This window comes from Cyprinus carpio, chromosome A14, assembly GCF_018340385.1.
Source record: "Cyprinus carpio isolate SPL01 chromosome A14, ASM1834038v1, whole genome shotgun sequence".
Taxonomy (NCBI): Eukaryota; Metazoa; Chordata; class Actinopteri; order Cypriniformes; family Cyprinidae; genus Cyprinus; species Cyprinus carpio.
The window spans coordinates 22,385,741-22,411,533 of record NC_056585.1 but is presented as its reverse complement, the minus strand read 5'-3'; the positions used below and the strand labels follow the sequence as shown (position 1 = coordinate 22,411,533).

The 25,793-nt window shown below is 38.1% G+C and overlaps 1 long non-coding RNA gene across 1 annotated transcript in view; it reads right to left on the bottom strand.

Annotated features, from left to right (window-relative positions):
- LOC122147471 overlaps window positions 1-25,793 on the bottom strand; it is a 49,853-nt gene that overhangs the window by 12,242 nt on the left and 11,818 nt on the right. The window contains exons 4-5 of the long non-coding RNA XR_006161645.1: window positions 7,619-7,695; window positions 7,424-7,528 (exon numbers count right to left, since the gene is read on the bottom strand). This is a non-coding gene — a long non-coding RNA (uncharacterized LOC122147471). The remainder of the gene's footprint in view (window positions 1-7,423; window positions 7,529-7,618; window positions 7,696-25,793) is intronic.

Genomic DNA, 25,793 nt, shown 5'->3' with positions numbered 1-25,793 from the left:
CATTCAGCCAGGGGATGTAGAATCACTTTTGCACATTAATAAGCCTGAGAGTCCAAACTCGTCTGTATTATGTGCTGTCCTTTCTATGCGTACCATAAACATAAAGACATACAATCATACAGTTGTTAGACAGTGTAAGTGATGGATTTTATCTATTGTTGAAATTTGAGATCATTCCTGAAAAATCAATAGATATTCTAATTTTGTTATAAAACTAATATATGTTCATTATATATATATATATAGATATATATATATAGTTAAGAGTATATATATATATATATATATATAGATATATATATATATATATATGTATGTATGTATGTATATATATTTAAAAAGCTTGTTAAAACCAGTCATATATACACAACCGTTCACAAATTTGGGGTCAGTGTAAGGGGTAATTACAACTGATCAATAAATCCATTTATAATGTTACAAAAGATTTCTGTTCCAATAATAAACACTGTTATTTGGAACTCTCTATTAATCAAAGATTCAAAAAAAAGAAGAAAGGAAAAGAAAGAAAAGAAAGAAAGAAAAAGATAAAGAAAGCTAAGAAAGAAAGGAAAGAGAAAAAGAAAGAAAGAAAGAAGAAAGGAAAGAAAGAAAAGAAAAAGCGTATAATGGTTTCCCAAAAAATTACAAGCATCACAATTGTTTTTAAACACTGCTAATAAGAAAATGTTTACTAAGCACCAAATAATTATGATTTACGAAGGATCATGTGACACTGAAGACTGGGGAATAATGACCAGAAAACAAAAGCAAAAATATATTAAAACAGAAAACACATTAAAATGTAATAATAACACACTGTTTCATCTTCTATTTCTTGATTAAACAAATCTAGCACTTAATTTAAAACCATTGATTTATCACTAGATAATCGGCAATCATAAAGATTTTTAGTAACAGATTGGTTTTATACGCATAGATTTTTGAATGAACGTTTAACTTTAATGAACGTTTTAACCTGCAGAAAGCCGGGCAATGACCTGCAGATCATTAAATATCAGCATCCATGACACCATGGGCTAATCAATAAGTGCACTGGATAGGTTTTTATTGTTGGGTGTTTTTTTCACACAGGAGGGGGCTACACTCAACCAAGGAGAGGCTGTGGACAGATGCAGTGACAGTGGGGAAAAGGTGAGGAAAGTTAAAGATTCACCACACATCTGTTACTCTGCCACAGAGCGGACTCTCAGGCAACTATCACCCCTGCTGTTCGCTGCCAGCTTTCTGACTTCGCTTGCCTGGGTATGTCTGTCTGTCTGTCTGTCTTCTCCTGCCTGCTCCCGCTTAATATGTGACTGCATGCATGTCAACCTTGTCTCTCTGAGTTTGACTGACTTGCTGTAATTAACCTGGTAATGTGTCTTCTCTCTGCATGCTACCACACTGTCAGCCTTTACTGACCAACTGCTTCCTGTTGCACCACATGTGTTCTCATCCCTCTTAATGAGCGGAGGCATCTTCAAACCGCACAAGTATCTTCAATCACCGCATACAGGAACCCTGCATTTGGTAACCGTCTCTGCCAAGAGTCGGATGAACATTTTTTATATTATATTCAGTTTTATTATAGCTAAAAAGACCAATCTAATTTCAATCAGGAGGGCAGTTATAATCTAGTCCTTTCAGTCATGTAGGAGCCTTGAACTGCCTCTCTGTTTGCCTGTGTTCAAACAAAATGTGTGCTTCAAAACACAAATTCAATTTCTCCACTCACATTTTCAAACAGACCGGAGGAGGTTTCAAGGTTTTTGAACATGTAAATAAAAAAACATTTGTTTGGTGGGTATCATATGTGATTAACCTCACGGCTTTTAATGGCTACATTTAGCAGGATTTAGAACGTATGTATACGAAAGTAGGAGTTCCTAACCACGGAGGAGACAAAAAAAAAACCAAAAAAAATAAACCCCTAAGAGGCTCAAAAAAACCTTGGGCAAAAAAAGTGCAATTTGGTTTGCATTTGCTGATATTTCTATGGCCAGGAAAGAAGCTAATTTTTTATAGGTGTTTTATAGTGTAATGTATTTTTTATGTCAATAGGTTAAATGGTTTTGTAGTATCATAGGTTACATTGTTATGCTCTGAATTCGTATCTGTGTCGTAAAGAGCTACTAACACTATCTGTTGTTCTTGTACCAATTGGTGCATACATGACAAATTCATATACTGCTAAAATGTACACTGTATACATACCAGTTGTCATTTCCTCATTTCTTTAATGTTATGTCTTATAAGATGGGCTCCTAAATGCCCTAGTTGTATGACAAAGTTCTGCAGTTTTAGTACTGCAAATGCACTACACAGTTGATTAAAATTGTTACAAATAAACATTGCTCAAAAGCTGAATGTACTATTCTCGAAAGCAAAAAGGCATGTGAGCTTGCCTGAAGGTGAAAGCTTTTACTAAATGGGACTTTTACGTCTAAATAGCCTGATCAGTATCAATCGACGACAGAGGCGTAGAATATTGTGGTAAAACAGGTTTTTCAGAAGTTTTGCTGTTCATTAATGTAAAGATCTTACTATCGTAATATACTGTATAATTAACAATATGTATAAAATTGTATCTCTACCCGGTGCAATTTTTGACCTTTTTTATTATTGAGAACAAAAAAACTATCTTGCAGAGTATTATATGTGTTTAACCACTAGGCCACCGCTCAAATTTAATAAAAAAAAAAAATCCAGATTATAAATTTTTCCTGTGTTTTAAACTTCATGGTTGCTGTCAACACCATAGTCATGAGTATGATTACTAGGCGAAATGCCATAGACATATGAAAAGTATACCTTGAATGTTACTTATTATAAGGGTTTTTGAAAATGCATTAAAATTAAAAAACAAAGTTGCTGAGAGACATCTGAGAGTCTTTCCACCTGTCATCTCTATAAAACAAACAGCGATGAATCACATGTCTGTCTTTTTCTTCGACTGTAATCCTGAGACCCTCTCATCTCCTCAGGACCCTTGTATGGCAGTTGTTTTCTTCACGAATTTAAGATGTAAGATAACTGAAAAAAGTGGGACCTTCAGATGGGGAACAGAGAAGTTCAGGAGTGGAGAAGAGTGCATTGTCCTCTTGGGTGTGCTGTAATGGCTTGCATCCCTTGCTGGGTGCAGCAGCGTGAGCACTCGAGGCAGTCGCACTTCTACGAGGGCCCCCCCACCTGCCCTCTTTGTTTCCGACTGATGGGGGGTTTACAGCGAGGCGGATCTGTCCTGCCTCGTAAAGCCAGTGGGCTGTGGGGGCAGTAAAGCCTACTGCTGTGGCAGAGCTTTGTGTGAGGGTTGTGAAAGTGTGTGTGAGGCCCTGGAGAGACAGGACAGCTCATCAGGGAGCATCTCACAATACAGATAGACTGACAAAGGAACACTTATGCTCCTGTAGAGGATTTCCAGACTATACAGATTCATTAAAGCCAATCAAATAAAGCAACATTGAACCGCAAATATATAAAGAGAGGTTAACATTTAGAGGGGTTTGAAGCTGGGCCACTTTATACTTAGTTGAATCTGAGGCAGAGATAAATAAAATGTATAATGATTATGTCTAATTATATTTGATTGATTCCCATCTATGAACCAGAATTGCAAGGAATGTGGCTGTAACATAAGGCCAGAGACAACCAGTGGCACAATTTACCCGCATTAGGGTAATCTGTGTCAGATAAGAGGTAAATTATTTGAACCCATTTAAAAAACATGTTAAAAAACACTAGTCTCAATACCATGCAGCTATATGAACATTTGTGGTCTTTCTATAATGCAATGGTCATGTGACCAAAGACCTATACAGCTAGCTAGATTAAGTGGTGATGTATCTTCCTCACTCTCACCTACAGCGAAACACATTTAACAAACTGTGAAAGTTTTAGGTTTTTTAGTCTCACTGACAACACCCAGACCCAGTGGTTTCAGAGAACTGTGCTCAGCGCTCTTCCTGCTACTGTCAGTGTGTCTGATTTTCACACCGCTAAGGACTGCGGCACTGTTTACAGTTTACGCCTATTCTTTGCAAGAGTCACATTACTACTGCCTTCAGAGAAAGCACACAGCACAGCTTCACACACAGATGGCCCCCATCAACATAAAATAGTTTTTTGCTAATATGCCAGGCTTCTTTAATTCAGTGACAGTGTCTTAAAATTAAGGGACATGAAGATTGTGACACTCAGCGGTTTCTACACGAGGCCCCTGACAAGACATCACATCTCTGGACATGAAAATGACGGTACAAAAAAAAAGCACCCACACTAATGTTTAATTTATACGATTCTCTCAGGATATCATATCTCACTGATAAGAACCAAATTACGTGACTGAAAGGAAAGCTAAGAGTAGCTTCACGATTCAAAATCTGTGCTTTTTTTTGGCAAGGGCATCTTAGAAACCAATTACCACACAAGAAATATATCATTATTTCTTCTAAGCAGAGAGGCTTGGGGGGTGGGGGGGCAAAGGTGGTTGCTAAAAGGATGGGTAGGGTTTTTTTTTTTAGATTGTGAGCAGCACAATAAAGACAAAATCATCTCCCCCTCAACTTTTCCAATCCAACTTTCAGATTTTAATTTGCCGTCTGCTGTGAAAGTGGTACCTAATTTACTTTCGCCTCGTCCCTTCAATGCGCCATTGTTACGGCGGCAGAGAGTCAGAGTTTCCCTCTCTTAGCTCACCTCGGCGTGAAATTGGTTTAAGGAAGATGAAAGGTAGGAAGCGTTCACAACACTGCTGATTCCAGCGACACTGCTTCATCACCCCCTTTACGCCCCCCAAACTCACATTAACGCCCACAAGCCTTATAAAGCAGCACATAAAAGATCGACTATCTCTCACATTACATCAGTGGATATTGTTGTCCCTTTCAGAGTGCCAGCGCTCAGGGGAAACTGCCGAGAGACAGCCGAGGCCGTCGGTCTCAGGACATGCACTGTGTGCTTCAGATTCATTTGAAGAATCATATCGCTCTGAATCAAACTCAAGAATGAAACACTCTGAGTTTGGTGGAGGAGATATCGATCAGTGTGTTTTTCACCTCGGAGCATCCCATCATTTCCCTGCATGCAGTGACCCTGTGAAACACGTTCTCACATTACTTGTTCTGACTGGGTGTGACTCCTGTGGGAATGCAACGGAAGTACTAGGAGATTATTTGAGTGTGTCTGTGTGTTTTGTTTTGTGTGTGTATGCTTGTGTGTGTGTTATATTAATATGATCTCCTCATGGCATATCATTTACAGCTTCTTGCCCTTCTTTTGGACAATTGCATGAAAAATGCATCCGTAAACTGAATATTCAGGTCTTTTCTGGTTTCAGTCCTGTTTCAGGACCTGCAGGGAATGCAGACATGTGACATGAGAAGAAAAAAAAAATTACAAATACCAGGGGACTGCATAGATTTGTGTGTGTGGAAGTTTTGCTGTCCTTATGGGGATAGACTTTCTGAAAAACAAACTTGTGTCCCCACAAGGAAAAAAGGGACTAAATGTTTTCTTCATTTGTATCTCAAATGGTTAAGATTATTGTGTAAAAAGGTATAATTAACTTAGGAAATGTGAATAGCAAGTACACTCTTTATAAAACATTGTGAATGTGTGTTAAAAAAGAGAGCCCCTGGAATAAAGAGAATCCCATAGGGATTTGCAAAAAGATTGTCTGATATATATATATATCTTTAAATAAAGATAAATTCTAAATTTGCTTATCTTGTTTTAAGGATACATATTTGTTTTTCTCCAAAACAAGACAATAATGCTAATTAAGAAAATTATTTTTTTTGTGATGACATTGCCATTCCAAAAGACATGCCCACTATGGTCAATTACAAGACACAGTTTATGTGACTGCCTGTAACTTTTTCATCAGTGATAAAAAACATTAAAACAAAACCCTCTTCTCTATAAAAAACAACCAACCACATTTACTTGGACTTTACAATCACTTTGCTGGCATTTCTAGCCTCTTCCAAAGAAAAGCACTGAAGAAAATAAAAGATTCCCTAAATTGTCCCCATTATCATCTTATCTTTAAAGAAAAGGAAATTGTTCAAAACACTGTTCCCTGTGTCTGCCTTCATTTGATGCAGGCAGAAATGAGAGCGATCATTCAAACACACATGCACACACTAAATTGTGAAGCTAAATGGACCATTTAGCCTCTAACTGAGCTAAACGCTGTTCTGCGGGGAAGGCCAGTCAGTGAGATTAGCAGTGTTTCCCGGCATGAGTGCTATCTTATACAGGTAATTACTCAATTATCAGCAAACAGACGTCTGACAATACAGACTGAGAAAAAAGACAATGCAGCTGAAAAGATGGTTTGAAAAAAAAATCACACCTTACAGACACACATTTATATGAGCACTTCATGTGGACTGACTGGGCCCACTAAGGGAAGAATGAGTCCACTGTTACAGTAAATGCACTTCCCTAATATAACAGGAGTGTCCAGTAATAACTGCTTAAGTACAGATGTGTCATGTAAATATCAAACCCATTAAAAATGAAACACATCAATTATAATAAATATGTTATCAGATTTTACAGAGGAAGGTATCAAGTGTAAAAAATCTAGATGCAGAAACACATTTTAGCTTCTCATGCTGTCAAGAGCTCAGTTCAAATCATGTGTTTCCACTCATCGCCACTGGTTAGCGCTAAAGAGAGCAGAACTGATGGAGAAAATCATCTTGCTTAATGATTCAAACTCATAGTTGTAAACAAAAACACCAAAACTATATTTTAATGTTAACCATTTTCAGTTAGACCGTGATTTTTAACAGGGTGCCTGTTACCTCTAGGGGTCCTAGTTATTCCTTTTATTGTTTGCTCATTAACTCTTTTTTTGTAAAAATAAAATGTTTTAAACAAAAGTAAAATATTAGTTTAATAACAACCAACGCTAAAATTCAGCTAAATGTTTTTTTTTTATGTATCCCACATTAAATTGTATTACTTAAAATGTAAATATATGCCTGTACATCTATGGTTATTTACATGTTTCGTAACACTTTACAATAAAGTTTACTTTATTAACATTAGACAACTACATTAGTTAACATGAACTAACTCTATCTTAGTTTTAAAAACACCACAGCTTATTAAAAACACAATTACAACAGCATCATTATTAACAAATAATGACAAAAAAAAAATAAAAAATACTGCAAAAAGTGTTGCTTATTGTTAATGTTAGTTAATGCATTAACTATTGTTAACTAATGGGACTTATAATTATAATTGTTTTTTCAATGTAAGCATCACAATAAATAATAATTAAAAAAAAACATTATTATAGTTTACACATAGTATTATAGGCCAGGCTTAAAATTATCATTGAATTTGCTTTTTATGAAGGCCCTTGAGTTGGCAGATTAATTTCATGTTCACAAATTAACTAAAGAACCTGTAATATTTAAGTAAATTTCTATGTGAATTGGGTGCAGTGGGCAGGACGCAGCTCGTCCACCAGGCAGACAGATGATCCCGGTAAGAGGGGGGCTCAGTGTCCCTAACAAAAGCAAACAGGAACAGAAACCCTTTACACACAAGACAAACAGAGTGATATCAAATGAACACTGAATATACACGTCTGGCTCACCTGTTTTGTTGAGCTCAACCCATTTAAATATAGAAGTGGGGTGGACCAGTAAATGTGCCATCATGGTGGTATAAGACCTGTAAAGCACTTATTAAAATCACTGAAAGTCAAACATTTATGTGATTAGATATTAAAAGAACACTTTAGGGAAGATTACGAGATACATACAAAATATTACATACACTGCTGAGGAACTGCTTTGTTACAAATGGCCTTTACAAACAAAAAAGTGCTAAAAAGTTTTCTGATACAGGAACATGGTTATAATTCAGTACTACAGTATGAGCACCTAATACCATGACTGTACCACAGTACTATTTTTGTGAGGGTAAATGCCATGAGAACGTCCCAGAGAAGAGTTTAAACAGGTTATAATACACTGACAGTGTATAAGCCGAGGAGAACATCCCAAACTGTGATCTAGTTAACGCACCACTGTGCCGACCCACCCAATGAGCTTGTTTAAACACTTCCTCCCCCTCACACAAGTACCTGCCAGCGAACACACACCTGGCTCACGGCAGTCTCCCACAAAGAGGCCCTGTGGTTCTCCATGTTCAGACCGCATGGGCTCAAACTAACACACACCCAGACACACACTCACACAGGCAGCACAAATCCCCCTGAGACAGCCTGCCGTGAGCTAATGAGGAATTAGAGAGGACTAGGACAGCTTTACTGGGGTTTACCTCATGAGAATGACTAACAGGAAGACCCCGAGGCCACAAACATAACCAATACAGAAACACAAACACAACATACACATGCATGCTCACACGCACAGATGCATGCTCAGGCAACAATACAGATACACACACTCTTACCCACCCATGGAATCAAATCTTGTTGCTTATAGACATAACTTTGTTCGTACCGCAGCTATGCACACCAAAACAAACATGCAGACCTGCATGCACGTACGTGCAGTTTTATCCAGAAATTAGTTTTGAAGCAAATGCAAACAAATTTAATTGACTCACATTGGGTGTACACCCCATACTGTGCCATTTGAAAAATCACAACATCTTAAATCAAAAATAAATATTATAAAAATGAGGACACGTGTTGTGGCTGAAGGTAAACCACAGGAGGTTTCAACATGTATGGGCAAATATATTAGCATTGTTGTTTTTATGGTTCTGTAAAATTACATTATTATTATTATTATTAATAAATACACCATTTTTTATTTTACAGTGCAGTATTATTATTACTACAGTATATCTCTGTGTTTGTTTAAATATATACATATTAATATTTTTTAAACAAGGCTGCATTTATTTGATCAAAAATAAAAAAGTGATATTGTGAAATAATACTAGAATTTAAAATAACTGTTTATATAAATATTTGTTTTAATTTATTCCTGTGGTGGTAAAGCTGAATTTTCAGCAACCATTACTTCAGTTTCCAGTGACACATAAATCATTCATAAATGCTGATTTGGTGCTCAGTTATTATCAGTTATCATTGGTGCTCAAGTAGTAATAATGCTTCTTATTATCAATGTTAAAAACTGTTTTTGCAGCTTAATATTTATGTGGAAACTGTTTCTTCTGGATTCTTTGATGAATAGAAAGTTCAAGAGAGCATTTATTTGAAATAGAAATAAATAAATTACATTTTAAAATATATTCAAATAGAAAACATTGTAAATTGTAATACTACATTATATAATAATAATAATAATAATAATTACAATAATAATGATGATGATAAAATATAACTGCAAAAATAAATAGTAACATAATATTACTATTTTGATCAAATAAATGCAGCCTTGGTGAGAATACGAGAATTATTTTAAAAACATGAAAAAGTCTTCATTATTCTACATTTTTTACTGGTATATACATACTGTATGCATATGTTATTAGGCATATAGATATTATAATGGTAAACAAGCAAGAGTAAACAAGCACTCAGTGCTGTTAGCATAGCCTTCCCCTTACACTCTCTCTGTCTTTTTCATTGTGAGAACACCCTGAACAGGTATGTAACATGCATTTACAACAGAGGCTCTCCTCACGCACTGCTCATTACATGCTGTGACGTATGAGAGCAGAGGGTGAGATTTGTTGATAGAGTGATTTCTAAAATCAAGATTCTGACAGGAACATGTAAGCTCTCATTCATCTTTCATACATGACCGGGGTGGGGGAAAGGGGGCTGAGTAAGGTGTTTTATGTAATAGAAATGGGTGTGTGTGTGCGCGCGTGAGAGAGAGTGATAGTAAGAGTTTAAAAATAGTTACCTAACTCTACGTATTACTTTGAGTATCTGCATTCTTGTCTGATGTTCTTAATGCACAAACAGGTCTGTGTGAGATCATGTGTGACAGCCTGGGAATCATGGGAGATAGTTGACATATGATGTGACTGACAGGCTGGCAATCATGCGTGCTTTCAGCAGCCTGTGTAGGTGGGTGAGTATTTGTGTTTGTGGCACGGGTGCATGATTTGAGTGATTTTAAAGATGAGGTTGAAATAAGTATGCATGTGTAAGTCTGCATGAGTGTGTGTTTGTGTGTGAGAGTATTAAGCCATGTCTGCAGGCTGAGGCGGAGGACAATTGGCAGCAGGACTGGCACGTCTGTCAGGCCTCCACCTGCAGAAAGATCAGAAAATGACCCACACCCAAACAGAGAGTTAGCCTTAGAGCGTCCAAACACAAAACTGCAGATTCACAGGCTACATTTTGTGGAAACCATACTGTTTGTACTATGTTTGTTTTGTTAAATGAAGTAATGTATACCATGAATGAACTGCAAAAAATAAAAAATAAATAAATAAAATAACCATGCTGGCTAAACCCAGTTTAACTTTCTCTATAGCATTTAGCTTGTATGTTAATGGTGATCTTGTTCCTATTTTTGGCTGATTAAGGTAGACAAGTAGACAAGCAGAGAGACAGATGAGAGACAGACAGAGATAGATAGATAGATAGATAGATAGATAGATAGATAGATAGATAGATAGATAGATAGATAGATAGATAGGCTAGATAGATAGATAGACAGACAGACAGACAGCTAGACAGACAGACAGACAGATAGATAGATAGACAGACAGATAGACAGACAGATAGACAGATAGACAGATAGATAGATAGATAGATAGATAGTAGATAGATAGATAGATAGATAGATAGATAGATAGATAGATAGATAGATAGATAGATAGATAGATAGATAGATAGATAGACACACACTAGTGTGGTTAAACACTGTGGTCTCAAATGTGCACACGTTCTAATTTGTTACACTGTTTATAAATAGATATACAAACAGACAGACAGCCGGGTAAGCTTTGATATTTTCAAAATCCTTTGCTCTCTTTAAGAAAAAAATAAGAAATGAAAGGTATCAATCTAAAAAAGCAATAATCTCTCATGAATGGATGGTGATCCTAAACTTCCTCAACTTCCCAACTAACCATACAATACTTCAAAGCAGAATGACGTCAGTCTGGTCTTTTATTATTGGCGTGTTTATATCAGCCGTACACAGGCCTTTCATGTGAACCAGATGCAGAAGCTCTGTGTTTGTGATGTCTGCACCCTGCCTAATGTATTATAGGTGAAGACTAACAAAAAGAGAAAACCATCAGCATTCAGGGTCTATTATTTTCCCATAATGGGTCTGGTACATTCCTCCTCCTACTCCTTCCTCAAACAGACAGCCGAGAGAAAGTGTGGATTAAAAAAGAAAACACAAGATGTTGTTGTGGTGGCCCAGGTTTGCTCAGCTGTGTGGCATTTTAGCCCCACCTAGGAGCCCAAACCCAACACAACCTCTTAATTTCTCTGTCTCTCTCTCTCTCTCTCTCTCTCTCTCTCTCTCTCTCTCTCTCTCTCTCTCTCTCTCTCTAGTACATTTACAGTTGATATTGCCCATGAACAAGACCTGAAAGTCAGGTTAGTCCAGTGTGGGGTGAACGCAACAGTTAAGGAAGGCCGTAAGCTGAGGAACTGAGGATTACGAAAGAGAGAGAGTGTGAGGTTCACTGACTGTGAGGAGGAAGAATAGTGAGGGAAGTGGACAGAGAGACGGACCAACAAAGAAACACGCAACAGAGAGGATGGTGAGAGAGAAGCCGAGGGAAAGAGAAGTGGCTGGGAAATGAAGGGGTGAATGGAGAAGGAGAATAGAGGGGTCAGAAGAGAGAAATGGAAGAGGAGAAATGGGGGGGCGAGAGGAAATGAGGGAGACAGGGTGTGGCCTACAGTGGCAAGAGGCTGCAGGTTGTGCTCTCAGGGCCAAAAGTTCATGGAGGAGGTAGAGCAGGTGAGCAGGTAAGCCAAGCCTGCATGTGCCTGAGTCTCACGTGGATCTCCCTTTGTCTCCACAGCTTCACAGTGGCCTCAGGTTTCTGCCCCCCCTTAAGCACACACTCCCTCACACAGCCAGCCTAATGCCCCCGGCCCCCTGCCTCAAACATACAAACACACACACACACACACGCACACACACACACACACACACACACACACACACACACACACACAGAGAGAGAGAGAGTGACCTTTCCACCCACTTTCATGAGCATATGAAAGACGGAAGAGCTACAAAGATTCATAAAGTATACATAATCTTTATAATAATGTATGGACCCTCTTTTTTTGAAGCAGTTCTTTGCTGTTTGTTCCTTTCGTGGGAACACCCTGTCCTGTGGCGTATATACTTGCAAGAAAAATGCAGATAATTACAATTCAGCAGAATTACAAGACTTGCTTTTAAGTTACAGGAGGCTGTTTTGAAATGTACATGTACGTATTTTTTACTATATATATATATAGGTTCACATGTCTGAGACCAGTAGTGACAATGCTTTTAAATTTGGGTGAAAAATGATAATGAATTGAAAACATCTTTGTTTTTTGACACACATTAAATGTAAAATCTCGTGAGCATCTTGAGCTTCAGTGGAAACAAGAACATCTGACTGTGACCGTCTGTATAAAGAGTAACATAACATGTTACAAAGTGACTTATTTAATTAGTGACCTAGAAATAGTGCAGAATCTTTTATTTTATATTTGTTATGTCATAATATTATTTTTTCTTCAGTTTGTCTAAAATATTCAGTTTATTCTATGTTTAAATTTGATTTTGAATACTGGAATCCTTCAGGGTCATCTAAGACTTTTGGATCCCATATACATATAAATGCTCAATCACCTACAATCCTATTGGCTCTTCAGGCTTTCCCCAGACATAAGTGGGGAAGACATTTTTTATGGTTAGAGGTAATAGTTTAAAAATCTGATACTGAAAAACCTAAATTACAATTACACCCCTGCATGTTTTCTTGAGAATTCAGGAGAGGCATTAAATAAATTGAAAATAAATAAATACATAAATAAATGAACTGTTTCTTAAGAAGGACTTTGAGAGGATTATTATTTGTTTTAATATAACCATACTTCTTTACATATACAACAGCACAGTATATCTTATATAGCAATAGCAATGTTTTGGAAGATGTAGCAGAACCTCAATACTGTTGTCAGTATATCATGAATACAGGGATCAAAATTCATCCAGTTTACCAAAACAGAAGAGAAACCCAACATGCTTATAAATGTCATTGAAAATGTATCTTCTTGTGTTTAGGTAGTGGTAAACAGCAATACAAATAAAGGCTTGACCACTGGAACTTGGAACTGGAACTCAGGCTTATTAAAAGCTCATTTGTAAGTAGTGTCAAAGTAGTGCCCTCTTCTAGCATCAACGCCAAATACAATCTCACTAACAACGTTCCAAATATTTCTAGAACATTTCACTCTCCAGTTGTGGCATTGATGAATCTGGCCGTAACCTCAACCAACTTGGCTACAATATCCTCTTTAAGAAATCAGTTTGCCATTTCAAGGGCTCATTCAAAATCATTAGAATGAAAGCTCGCCTGTGCTTTTCCTGTTACGAAGAGAGAGCGACCTCAGAGCACATCCTCACACACGCTGCCTTCACCCTGCAAGCGAATGCTAACAACAGCTCAATCTATGTGCCATAAAGAAAACAATGCAAGGAAATCGTTCCTCAGATAGGAGTCCAGTTAGGCCAATCAGCAGGGGAATCATCTGGAGAGCAGGGGGCTTCAGACACACTGATTGTGAGGTGATTTACCTGTAGAGTTAATGACTCCACGGGTCAGGCCTGCCGGGAGAACACTAGGCTGATGAGAAATATTCATGCTTACCTATGGCCCAGCGCATACACACCTTTGGGTGGTGGCATCTTCATCTCTGTCGTACATCGTCTTGGGCACCTGAATTGTTGCCCCGAGGGTCTTACACCAGCAAATTTAAACCTCCCCTTTCATTTCACATCACAAAAGATGGGGAAAGTCACCCAGTGAGCCACTTCCTACCACACCAGGACAAATAGAGGGCAAGGAGACCAATAGATAGCCATACAGATGGAATAGGTGAATCTTTTTCATTTATTTTTTTCAAATGTAAAGTGTATGCACTTGCTGGTGTATGTGTGCGCAAGGAGAGGTGGGGGTTGCAAGTGTGTGTTTTGGGGGTAATAGCATCAAGTGGACTCTGTATGGATCCTCTCTTTGATGTGCTGAGGTTACCTTGCATCTGAGAGGGCAGAGGAAGGGCAGAATGAGGAAGAGGGTTCATCAAAGACCAGCCCCAGGCTTTGTGAACTTCCAGCCCACAGGGCAGAATCAGAGCTCCCCATGACTACAGGCCATTCGGATGTTAACTTGAACATCATCATTGAGAAAGGCACGAACCAACTGGTATAGTGACTTAAGCATGCTTGGGGTCCTAGAATCCGCAAGCCAAACAATATCAAGTCAAATCAGCTGTTTGCTGATTCTCAATGAAACCATATTTGAAACCAGCAGAGTAAAACTGCCTTTGTTACAGGTCCTGCTGGAAATTTAGCATACAACTATTTTGAACTTTAAGACAGAAACCATAGGTGACACACAACACTGCATGACAAAATAAAAAAATTGTATACTAGAGTAATGCCAACATTTATGATTGCAAGCATGAAAAATAGTCATAATTATAAGATATAAAATCACGATCATGGGAAATTAAGCTGCCGTGAAATATTAAGTTTGAAGTTGGTACATTTTTTTTTTTTTTGGAAAGAAGTCTTTTGCTCAGTCTTCAGTGTCACGTGATCCTTCAGAAACCATTCTAATGTGCTGATTTGCTGCTCAAGAAACATTTATTATTATCAGTGTTCAAAACCTTTTGTGGAAACTAAGCTAAAAAAAAAATCAGGATTCTTTGATAAATATATAAGCATTTGTTTGGAAGAGAAATCTTTTGTAATATTATAAATTTTTATTGTCAAGTTTGATCAATTTAATGTATCCTTGCTGAGTAAAAGTATTAATTCATTAATTTTTCTTTCATTAAAAAAAGTCTTACTGACCCCAAACTTTTGAACAGTATTATATATTTGCAATTGCAAGAAAAACAATCACAATAACAAGAAACAGTCAATATATAAATATAAAAAAGTAGTAATTGTGATATACAAAAGTCATATTGTGAGTTATAAAGTTGTAATAATTTTTAAACAAAACTATACACAAAACCAACACTGCTTCAAATGTCAGTCATTCAAAAACTTTTGATGCATTTCAGACTTCTTGCATTACCACATTTTACTGTTCAAAACAGTGCAAAATTCATCTCAAACTTGACTCCTTAAGTTTACCGCTCTGCCCGTATAGTTGGCACCCATTTCTCCAGAGGGGTTGGGATGGGAAAGAGGGGTGTTTTTCGGAGGTGGGGACAGGGGTTATGGATGGGGTTTGGGGGGCTGAGTGGGTCTATTTAGCCCTCAGCGGCAGAATGCCCCCCCCCCATCCCTTCCCTCCCCCGGGCTTTGTATTCCCTGAGCCCCACTCCTCCCTCTTTTGTCACCCGGCCATTCCGCTTTGCTTAGCATACACAATGGGAGCTCAGTGCTTGGGCTCCTGACGCTGCATTCTGCCTGCGCGCTGGGGAGCGAACACGGCTGAGCTGGGGGGAACTGGGGGGAGGGGGGTGATACTGGGGGCCAGGAACACTGTTTGACTAAATGCCACCCTGCCATACCCCACCACCCTCACCATGCTCCTCATACTTACCAAACACATAGACACACATGCACAGATGGAGCGTACAAAACAAGTGCCATCCAACCAGACTATGGCACTCTGCAGAAAAACAACCCTAAACAAACAAGTGTTCCCATCATGCCGGCTGTAACTCTCCGTGCAGCGATGGCTCAAATGAAGCGTGACTGAGCCTGGCTACATATGTGTTCTCTTTATCTCTCCAGCGGGCTGCCGGGCACCGGGCCCACGCGGAATTTTAAGTCCTGGCCCTCAGAGACTTTGTCTGAAAATTAATCCACAATGCAGGGGTGCGAGTGTGTTCATTTGAAACAATTAAACTATTTCACGCCCCTTGATAAATCAATTCAAGGAGACATGTGTTTGTGTTATGTAAAATTAACAGTGAGTTAAGAAGCATCTTTCGAATTAAGCATTGGCATTACCAACAACAACAACAACAACAACAAAACACATCTCACTCAAATGAGGGTCTACCCCAAAATAATTTACTATTTTTTTTCCAATAAAATAAAAGTCAATAAGGTCAAACAGACATTATATGGACAAAGAAATATCACAGAGACATTTTGCTAAATATCTTTTTTTGAGTTCCACAGAAGAAAGTAAGCCATACAGATTTGGAACAAAAATTTTTTTTTTTTTTTTTTTTTGAATGAACTATCCTTTTAAGATAAAATGCCATATGACCTGTTTTGACCAATACTTTAAGAGATGCCAGAATCTTTGGCACATGATGGAGTGACTACAGGTGCATCCTCACCAGTCCCGTCCCAAACATCTGCGTCTGGTGCCTGTAACCCACCAGCCTACTAAACACACAAACACACTGTCACACATGCTCACACGGACATACACATGACCCCAGAGATGGATCTGTCTCAGTGGGCACAGCGTCACCAACTAGGCAGCATGACGAGAGAGGGGTGGTCTGTTGTTTCTGTGTGCAAGTACGTATCTGAGTGAGCAACAGAAGGTAAATGTGTGTGTGTGTGTGGGGGGGGAGTTAGGTGATGTGTGTGTGTGTGTGTGTGTGTGTGTGTGTGTGTGTGTGTGGTGTGTGTGGTGGGTGTGGTGTGGTGTGGGGGGGGGGATTGGAGGTGGGTTCAGTTTGAGTTTCAAAGCCCTGCTTGTTCGCCTATATTTCACACCCACAGTGACATCATCTTAAAGACCAGACAGGCCTGGTTGCTCTGCCCTCTTTTTTCACATTCAGAGGGAGAAGACAGAAGCTGGGGAGACTGTAGGAGGGGGGATTGAAATATATGTAAATAGCCCCCAAAGGGGATCCGAATTTTATGAGTTCAGAAATTCAGTTCAACCAACCTGAATAATCAAATGTGGGAACAAAAAAGTACCCCCACCCAACTTACTAGCACTAACATTTAATACTCCCCAAACCCCACACATAAACTCTCTCACAGCCGCATTTCTCCAGCTATCAACAGCTCGCGGTCATATAGTGTAATAGTACATGAGAGCAGGCTCCACATGAATGAGACGGGAGGAAGATGAGGAAGGGTTTTTTGAGGAAGGTGGAAGCTGACTTCATACCTGATCAGGCAGCACAGCCGGCTCCTGATTACAACGCCATTTTCCCTGCGGGCACTCTGCCTCATCCAGCACCTCTGAATATGGAGCAGAAGGGCAGCCAATCACAAAGCGACTCTCTCTCTCACCTAATGACAGAATTAAGGCTTGTTTGGATCGATTTTCTCAGACTTTACAGGCTTTCTGGAGAAAACCACACAATGAGAAAACGTTGTATTATTGCGTGGGAGGTCTAGCATGTAACAGAGCTAAAAAAAAAGATCTATGTGACAGATCACAGGATTACACTGAGCTAGTGCTTTGGGAACATTTTGAAGAGAAGTGTTTGCAGTCTGACCTTAAAACTTTTTTTTTTCAGGACACATTATTAATATAACAGCATTATTAAATTTAGACAGAGCAGCACAAACAGGTTTCAGTTTTGAAAATAATAAATGTTTCTTGAGCAGCAAATCAACATAGAATGATTTCTGAAGGATCATGTGACTATTCAATCAGAAAAGATTTCACAGTATTACTGTTTCTGATATTTTAATCAAATATATGAAGCCTTGGTAAGCCTATGAGACTTTTGAGACTTACTGAGCCCAAGATTTTGAATGGTAGTGTATGTTTAAATATAATTTATAATGTATACATTATAAACACATTCACATTTACAATAATCACAACAACCAAAAAAAAAAAGAAATATATCTAACCATTTTCACCACTAACACTTTACAAAAAAAATTTTTTCCACTTAACATTAGTTAGCATGAACTAACCACTGACAATTTAAGATACTTCGGAAGCATTTATTAATCTTAATTCAAGTTAATTTAAACATTTAGTGATACATTATTAAGACCTTATTGTAAAGTGTTACTGTCTTTCATTTTTCAGATCTTGTATATGTATGGTTTGCAATTTAGATTTTGCAAATTCTGTTCTTTATATTTGAGCTTTATTAATAAAAACTTGACTATTACAAAATAATACTTAAAAACCAAAATGTCTAGTCATCATTGCATTTAGAGAGAAGTGTATTTATGATCTAAATAATATTTGTATGGTTGTTTTCAGCTTAGAGTCAATGAAAATCAGGTTCTCCTCCCCTGAGTGTTCAGTGATTCCTCTGCCTTACAATGCAGTCCTTTCCATTAAAAGACTCTACACAAAGGGTTATGACATCGGGAAGCCTTTGAGGGTCTAGAGCACAAATCCCTTGAGCTCTGTCAAACTGCATTAAATCCTCAATATGCTGCTTGTGGAGTACTAAAGGATTTTTAAGAAAGTCCTTCTAGTTATTATTAATAACAATTTTACATGAGCAGTGACAAACCTGTACCTGTTGTGCAACTGGTGGGTCGGGACACAAAAAAGGGTCATAGTTCTGTTCTGAAAAAAACAAATGCAAATAACGTAAGTGCAAATAATAATCATAGATAGCAAAATAAATAGTTTTTTAAACTTTTAAAATGTTTAGAAAACACTTGCCATATTTTGATGTTCATACCAAAAAAAAAAAAAAAAAAAAAGAACAAAGGTATATCTTTGGTCGGAGAAAGAGAAGAACACATTCACCCCCCGGAACAGATGAACAAAATAATCAGGCAACTAAAACCCCGCGGACTGAGAGAACAACACATCCAGGCACCGACACAGCTGTGCTCATTGAAGGTTGTGCTAAAATTCACCCATGCACACACACACACAACTTTAAGCAAAGTCTCTCTCTCTCTTTAATTCCCTTCCTCTCACACACATCATCATGCATTGAAAACTTCACTGCGTCAGGGTAAAAGAAGGGGATGGCTATTGGGCCTCACACAAATCCCAGAGCCACCTTAAATCCGCAACTTTGACCCACCTGTCAGTCACTGAGGTGGCTGCTACTGAGCTTCTGCGGGCACCGCGCAGCTCTCAACACACAGGCCTCTTTTACATCTCAACGGACTTAAGCTAAATACTAACGACTACTCCCAATCAAGAGACATCTAAACACCCATCACCATCAGCCCTTCGCATTTTAGAGTATATTTAGGACAGTAGAAGATTATAGAAAACCTAGAGAAACTTGCTATTCATGTAGTACTGGATTCCATTACCCCACACTTCAAGAACATTTAATTGTTTTACTATTTAAATTATTTTAATCTTGTTTTCACAATTAGTGTTTTCATTTTGAAAGGAAAATACAAATAGTTCAAATAAAAAAATAATGATAATAATACTAGCACATAAATTTCAGTAAATTTTAATTATATTATTCTGATTCATTTTGAAAGCAATTTAAAATAAATTATAATAATAAAAATTGTAATTAACTAACCAAAGCATTTCTGATTTCATGACTATAAACATTTTTACTCAGTTTCTGAATAATTATTTTTATTTTTATTTTTTGAAGAAAACAAATTTAATAAAAAAGAATAACACTAGTGTAAACCTCTGGAAAATGTAATTATTTTAATAATAATCTGAAAGAAAAAAACATTGTTATTATTAGATAATAATATTGCTTTATTATACAGTTTGTTAACATTAATTATAATGGTTAAAAAAAAATAATACAACCACATACTTCTGTTTCTTGACTATGAACATTTTTTTTTCTGTTTCCAATTCATTCAATTTTTTTTATATTTTAATTTTAAAGGAAAAAAACTTACAGTTTGAATTATTAAAAAATAATATACCTTCTGACTGCTTGACTATGAACTTTCTGTTCTGTTTCTGATTCATTCACTATGCAGAGGTACTTTTGGGTAAACATGTTTCTGTGTGTAGTGAATTCATTCTGGTTATTTCAATACTAGGTTAAAGCTATAACTGCTGTATCATTAGCTTCTATAGGTATCCACAGTGTACGCCAGAGGGCAAACCACCATATGTCAGAAGTGTACTAAATAATGACAACTTAACATCAAATTTTATTCAGTGTTCACATGCAGTCAAGACAGTCTCCAGAATAATTAGTACATGACACACAAGCCTACACATATACACCAGCTCTATGTAATTTGGCAGCGAACACACCTGTCGAGACATGAATAACAAGATGCTCAGGTAAGACTGCCCCATAACACACCACACCACAGAAGGACCTTGAACCTTTGTCACTCTTGACACGTCCTCAGCGATTTTAACGGCACAAACAGGTGCCTAAGTCAGGTGAAAAGAGAAACGCGCCAAAATGAGGGAAACTACTCGCATTTACAAGACAGCTTAAGAAAAATGCTTTTTTTATGACTCATTCAGTCACTAAATCACTCCTTTTCCTTTTTTCTCTGCCATCGCCCTGGCTATTAAAATCACCATCTTGACCTGCTGACCCCAAGGCCCGGGCTGTAAAAAAGCCCCCCGCGGGTCACAGGCCTGATTGGAGCATTTGAATATGAAATGCGCTCGGTTGGGCATGGAAACAGCTCGATGCTGCCGAGCCACGCTGACCCCCCAGGAGAGAGGCCCACCGATCAGCGGTTCTGGGGACAGGGGGTTCTCACTCCCTCTCTCCTTCGCTCTCCCTCTTTTTCAAACTCTCTAAGTATGGATTTACATGGTCCATGAGGAAGGAGAAAAGGAGAGAGGGATGAAGGGAGGGAGAAAGAGAAGGAGAGCATTTGAATAAGAGAAGAGGCAATTCCTGTTAGCATGACAAAAGGGGCTGCCATCATTCCTGATTGGTGTCACAGTGCGGCTCTATAGCCGGCCAGGCCCCCTGCGTGGCTTGATGTGTGGAGCTCAGACATGTTTGGATTGTTTATGCATCTGAGGTGTGATATTTGCCGGGGGTTTGGAGAGAGGGATGCGAATTAACTTCTTTGGGTTCGACTCGTGGAACAAAGTGCGCATTTCAGAGCTTTACGTCTCATTTGACCTACAGAGAGCATTTACAAGGCACTGGTGAAAAGGATATCACCTTAACCCACAGTTAAAAGCCAAGATTGGTTTCCCACGAAACAGGGTGTTTTAATGAGCTTTAAAAAACTTTGACAAGTGAGGCCTGTAGGCGCAGTCAACATCGGCGTTCACAACACTCAATGAGATGAAAGGTGCCCAAAAAAGAGGGGGGGGAAAAATGGGATTCTGGGCTTTAAATGCTGGGTTTGTTTATTTTATGTTATCTTTGGCTATCTGCTCATTAATTGGGTTCCTTCTCACCCTCACAAGCAGCTAGTCACACCAACTACTGATCTTTCTACAAGCTCACTCACATGCTAATAGAACTCTGGAGTGCTGTTGTGAGTGACAGGGTGGAGTGGATAAAAATAATAAGGGCTGTAGATGTATGCAAGTGTCTTTAAGCATTTCAAAATATCATATTTTGCAGTTGTTATTGAGGACTGGGGAGAACCAAAGAGGACAATACTTAAAAGCAGGATACAATGCTGGGTGACTGACTATGACATGAAATATCAAAACAAATACAACCAAGCATCTGTCTTTTGTTCAGTTCTATTGTATTACGGTCTAAATGGAATATGCTTATGCTCTTATGCTATTGTGCTTCACGTCTAGAGTAAATTGAAGGGGGAAGTTCATTCAAAAATAAAAATTCTGTCATCATTTATCCTCGTGTCATTCCAAACCTTGATGACTTTCTTTCGTCTGAAGAACACAAAAAAAAAGATATTTAGAAAAAAGTGTTTTTCCATGTAATGAAAGTCGCTGGAGTCCTACATTGTTTTGGTCCTTACATTGTTCTTCATTGCTGTCACTGTAGAGACAAAAACAGCTAAAAAAAAAGTTCAAAAATGAGGTTTGGGAAATGACCCCTTTAACCCTTCAGTGAAAAGAAATGACAAAACATTGAGGCTCATTATCATTCTTTTATTGACTGAAATATCTCACCCACTGGAACTGAAGTGAAAGGAATTGGAGTGGGACACAGATACTGAAATTGAAGCATATAAAAGGGAAACAAATGTTACGTTTTTAGACCCCTCCTGGACATGCCCTAATATGAGACTTTGGCACACAAATACACATCTTTCAGAGAACTGACTGACTGACAATGGCAACTAATCAATAAACAATTGAGGGCACTTCTGCGTAGAGGCTTATTTCTATGCACATGGAGCACTATAAAATGTTCTCCTGAGTGAAGACATTCACCGATAACACAGAGGATTAAAAAAGAGAGGGATTGGTGAGAATGTCTGGTGAGTTGGACTAATGTATGTACTTTCCAAGCATCCTCAAAACCTCTGACATTACAGATATGAAAAGGAGTCATCACGCAGGCATAAGACTATTGTTCATCTGTCAATCTCTGTTTCTTCTCGATGACCTAACCTACACTAATCAATATCTGTGGCCTAGATGAGAGACCTAATCTCCCCAGTTTCACATCCCTGCCCCCAACCCCTTAACCTCTGTACTGCATGTATTGTCTCTACTTTCCCAACTGCTTTCACTGTCATTGCATATATAGGTTGTGCATCAAAAACTATTTACCAAAATATGTGGACTCTATAAAGATCTGGTTCAAAAGTTTCCATAAAGAGAATTTCCAAATGAGATGTTAGTGTTATTTTAAATAGACAGCAAATTAATTCTTGAAGTTTTCTGCTTCTCAGGTGGGTTTTTTTCCTGTGGGAAATACCCTAATAATCTCACATGTCTCCTTTAGAGTTTCAGAAGAAATCATGTCATCGGTAGTCAGCTAAAACTGCAAGAGTCATATATATTTCAGCAAATTCCTTTATGACCAAAATTATCTGAACTATGCTAATGTTAGTTTACTATACTCTATACTCTTATTGTACAACAACAACTTTCTTCTTGTGTGTCCATATTTATTTCTCTAAATGAATTTGAGACAGTTGAGAAGTTGAAAGAAAACCAACCCTCTTTCATGGCAATTCAAAACTGCGTTTTGAAATTGTGAATTGTGAATTGTGGCTTATTCATATGAATTCATACAATCTGCTTACAGGTTGGGACATTCATCATTACTTTTTTCTTAAAAATAGCACATTTCAAAGCGAATCACATTGTACAAATTCATATGAAATTGCCAGCTCATAAAATATAGTTTTCTGATGAGATCAGGCCTAAATATAAAAAAATCTCTGAAAGACAACCTTTGACATTTTTCTCTTGGTTGATATGTCCCTAAAACAGTGCCATCTGCCCTGTCACTCATACTACACCCAATTCTATCTTGGAGAGGCTGGGTTAAAGACAGGCACCCTAAAACCTGTTTCCATCCTGCGTCAGTGAAACTCACTGACACTGCTCCACCCAAGAGAGCAGTGCAGACGTTAAGGGCAGGGTAGTTCCACATTCAGGGAAATTTCCACACTCTCAGTTAAGGCTCCACGGCTCTACGAGGGGTTTCACTGAAATATCATCATGACTAATTCCCCTTCAGGCCACCACTTCTCAGTGTGATGGACAACAGAAGCTCCAGGAAATCATTCAATAAATAAACTCTATCCCAAATACTACAAATGTGCCGGGTTTAACATAAACGAAGGGTGGCCTTGACTTGTTGCACCAGAGAAAGGTTAAAGTTTTATTGTAACTGCTGATTAGCTGTGGGAACTGTGCTGACAGCAATTTATGGAACATAGAAATGGAATTACTGGATATTGGCTCAAACAACCTAAAACTCTACAGGATATTACATATTTTACATACATATACATGAAGGTAGAGGGTCTAAAGATTGGCATGGTGAAATATTACTTAAAAGTTTTTTTAAACAGATCAAATTACAACACATCACCCACCTACTAAAAGTTTAAACTGCTCTTTCTCGATATAGCCACAGTCTTTCCATAAGAGTCAGACCCTTTTTGTTAGGACTCTATTATTAGAATTATTTACTCTGTGCTGACTTCAATGCAAGTCACTTGCACCTGGACTGCAGGGCCAAGCCTGAATTGGAGCGGCAACCGCCCTTTAAACCTCCCACTCTACATTCTTTGTGGTTGTGTAATGCCATGGAGATCCAACCATGGCTATAATTACCAACAAACATCAGAACCATTGGAGAAGAGAAACAAGTTGGCACATTCATCTAGACATGATTTGTAATTATCTTTAAATGTCAAATAACACTGACACTGCTCATATCTAAAATTTATGGCTGTTTTGGAGTTTCTTCACTAAAAAATGAGGTTCTTTATTGGCATTGATGGTTTCATAAATAATCTAAATAAACTATACAAACTATAAAATGTATAAAACATTTAAAAAATTTAAAAAATATCATTAAGAACATTAAAAAAAATAAAAAAAAATAATTTCCATGAAAGGTTCTTTGGGACCCCCCCCCCCCCCCAATTCTTTGGGGAACCCAAAATGGCATTGCTGCAAAAAAAAACCAAACAAACACACAACAATTTGTAACCTATTTTTAAGGAGTGCTGGGTGCAAATACTGGAGTAAAATGATATTGAGACTGTGTAAACTAAAGAGAAAAAGTGAAACTAAAGTGAACAAGGCATCGACACATATTTAAATACATGAACATAAAACACAGAGAGGAACCAAAATCGTGACACGTGCTGCAAGAAGAGGAAGAGGTTAGGTTTACGTGTACAAGAAAACCAAACATACAATAGTAGCATGAGACAATGGACATAGGCAGGAGAGGTGAGTCTGTCTCTTAGATAAAGTGCAGGAGAATGGACAGCTCTTTAAGGTAGGAAGAGACCGTGAGGGTCAGCTCAAAGTCCTGACCCCGTAAGGATTGGATGCCATTTTCCACACGGGGGAGCTGATCTAATAGGGGCTCGTCAACAACATCTGCCCCAGTTCAGGGAGATTAACTAAACGCCCCACAACTCAAACTCACAGCCCATATGAGTCTCACTCCAGTGGACAGGCCCAACAGCAATGCCCTGAGCCAGCCTGCTAATCAATACTAGGATATTCTGTTTTAGTACACAGTGCCACAGCAAGTCCAGTCTGGCATACCACAGAGCCTGTGTGTCAGATTATTTTTCAAACACACCCCCTTTTTTTAATTGATGTACTGCAATTTGTGTTATGTTCATGAACAGGGAATACAGAAGAAAAAAAAAAAACACACCCTAGAGATTTGGAATGATGAGTTCACAATGAGAGGTTGCCGGCAGGTTCAGTGAATGAAATTAATACAGGACTAGTGCTACGTTTTTAATCTTAGATTTGCACATGTATTCAAATATGTCAGGAATAATCATCCATAATAAAAAGTCAGAAAAAAAATAAATAATAATTACCCATAGACAGAAAGAAAGTGAAAAATATTTCTGTCTCTAATGCTAACTCTGAATACAGCATGCATGATTGAAGTAGCGTGCAATTATGTTGGTTTGGAAAAAGGGTTAAACAAACAGCTCCAGTGAGGTCATAAGCAGATGGAAGTGGGATATGCCTGCACTTGCTGAGTGGGCACAGTGCAACACATGACTGAGCGAGCAAGTGAGAGAGAGTGAGAGAGAGAGAGAGAGAGAGAGAGAGAGAGAGAGAGAGAGAGAGGCCCACTCTGTGCCTGGGACCTAATGTATTGTGCTATCAGTACAGCTTCACTCATATAAGTTTAA